At 42.3% G+C, this 2,449-nt stretch overlaps 1 pseudogene; it reads right to left on the reverse strand.

The window, feature by feature from the left end:
* Positions 1–812: 812 nt before the first annotated feature.
* LOC114006638 (developmental pluripotency-associated protein 4 pseudogene) lies at positions 813–1,585 on the reverse strand (annotated as a pseudogene).
* Between the last annotated feature and the right edge of the window lie 864 nt (positions 1,586–2,449).

Here is a 2,449-nt window from a genome sequence, read left to right on the forward strand (position 1 = left end):
AATAAATGGCTCCAGTGAAGAAATCGATATGATATACTCCTGGCAAAAATGCACAAAAATCAAGGCACAATGGAAAAGATTCAAAACCATCAACACCAAGATCAAAAAGTCAAGAATCATTCAAAAAACAGAAAAACTCTTAAAACACCAAAAGGACCTAGTTTTGTAGAAGATATTAGAGCAAAAATGCAAGCAAGTATAGAAAAAGTTTCTTTCCAAAGTGGAAGCCAAGTTCATCAATTACATGAAGAATTGCTTCTGGATTACTGACCTGGAACCTATTCAAGATCTCAGGCAGTGGAGGAAGTCTCTTTATTTTATTTATTTATTTAGGTTTAAAGTATTTACATTTATTAAATTTACGATCAGAATGGAATGTCTCCTGAGTCATCAGTATCCTGAGGAGAAAAAAAGTCCAACACAAAGCAAGTGAGTTTCTTATCCCAATGTCTCCACAGCGCACCACTGAGGAAGTTCCCACTTCAAGAGCTGTTGAAGTCCTTTCTAGTTCAGAAGGGTAGACATTTGATAGTAGGAACAATTTTTTCATCTCATTAACTGGAATGCATGGTTATTTGTGAAAGTCTTTTCCATTTTCAAACATAGTCTCTATATCCCAGCCTGTGAAGCAGCAGACATCATTGGGGGTCCAAGGGTACCATCTATATCCCACCAGTCTGCATGGCCTCTGAACAGCAAAAGGCTTGGCCAGTGTGGAGGACTGGAGTTCAGCTGTCTTAGGCCCTGTGGAGTCAATTGTCCAACTTTTCTAATATTAATTACAACCATAGATGTGGCCTTTTCTTGGTATTCTAATCCCGCTGGAGACTTTTTATTAAGATCTTGTTCCTTTGAACACATTTCAGGCACAGCATATTGTCTTCTAGGTGCAGGAGTGAGAAATTGCCGGCTGGAAGTAGAAAGAGTGCACATACACTCTCTTTTTGCTTCTCAGGAACCCAAGTTTGTCCGGCATTAAAGTGCAAGTAAACCCAACCACATGCATTTGCAGGGAGACTTCTCCCATGGACCACACACCACGTGACACCATAGGCCTCTTGTGGAGATTCCGTTGCCTCCATTTTCCTAGCCGTGGATACAACTCTGGCCCAAGAAGCCAGCACAGCTTCTAGGGCAGAGGTTGTCACCTCAATTGCATTAACTCCCTCCAGGAGAGCTGCAGACTCTTTGGGGTTAGGCAAAACCTCTGTGTGTGGAGGAACCACTTCTGGAGGATTAGTTTTTTTCAGAACACATCCCTTCCTGAGGCCTTTCTGAAGATACTTCCCCTCTACCCATCTTTAAGTTTCTTCATAATGATGTCTCAATTCTGGCCTCTTTTGCAGCAGTAGGAAAATCCCTTTGATTTCGGTAAGCATAGGCACACAGTCTTCTATATATATCTAATTTGTGTCCCAGAGCTGATATTTAATTGTTGGCACCAAGCCCACAAAATGTCTTGGTGAAGCTGGTTGATTGATGGCAGTTTAGAGGACAATGGGGGAATTGGTATCTTTTTCTGAGGCTGTAGGCTGTCTTTGCATTTTGTCTTCTCCTTTGGACAGGAAGCTTCGTCCTTCACAGAAATTTTTCATTTTTTCCTCTTTGCTGAGATTGTTGGTAACCCTGTAGATGTGCTTGGTTAACTGAAAACCCATGGTTGCTCTTCACTTTCTACAGACACTTGTTCACATTTCTTTTTTTTTGGAGAGGTTTTTGCCATAGTGCGCGTGCGCTCGCCAGACAGGCAGAGAGAGACAGAGAGACAGAAAGCGAGAAACCATCCCACCAGGGGGGATGGCCACACTGCAATCCCTTCTCCTCCATTCTCCTCTTGGGATCTTGGGCACGCATGCACACGCGCCCAGCGTGAGTTTTAAGCCACCAGGTCCGGGACGCAAACCGCAGTCACCTACATGGAAGTCCAGTGATGTAGCCATTATGCTAACTGCTGGTCCCCACTTGTTCACATTTCTGATTTCCATATTCTTCCCTTGACTTCTCTGTGGATGTCTACTCCTTGCCTCTTGCATGTTCCATACTCAGAAAGTAGATCAGGTTGATAAGCAAAAATTCTTCTCCATAAGTCTCTAAGAAAATGGTTTAAACAGCTTGTTAAAAATTTCTGCCTTATTTTATTTCTATAACAGTTGCTATCTGGCTGTCCTTTTTATAATACAGAGTGAGAACTACAGAGTGAGAACTGTCCCTACATGTTTGATAAAGGTTGTCCAGGTTCCATTCCCAAGAATGTGTTGTCCAAAATGCCATCTTTAAAATGTAAAGAACTCCACCCTTTGCTTGATTTTAAGTAGTTATGGAATATTATGATAGGACACAGTAGTAATAGTGGTCAGACATGGAAATGGTCGGGACACAAAAATATACATGTGGAGGGACCAGCAGTTAGCGTAATGGCTATGTCGCTGGACTCCCATGTAGTTGGACC

Source organism: Tupaia chinensis, unplaced genomic scaffold, assembly GCF_000334495.1.
Source record: "Tupaia chinensis unplaced genomic scaffold, TupChi_1.0 Scaffold000081_1, whole genome shotgun sequence".
NCBI lineage: Eukaryota > Metazoa > Chordata > Mammalia > Scandentia > Tupaiidae > Tupaia > Tupaia belangeri.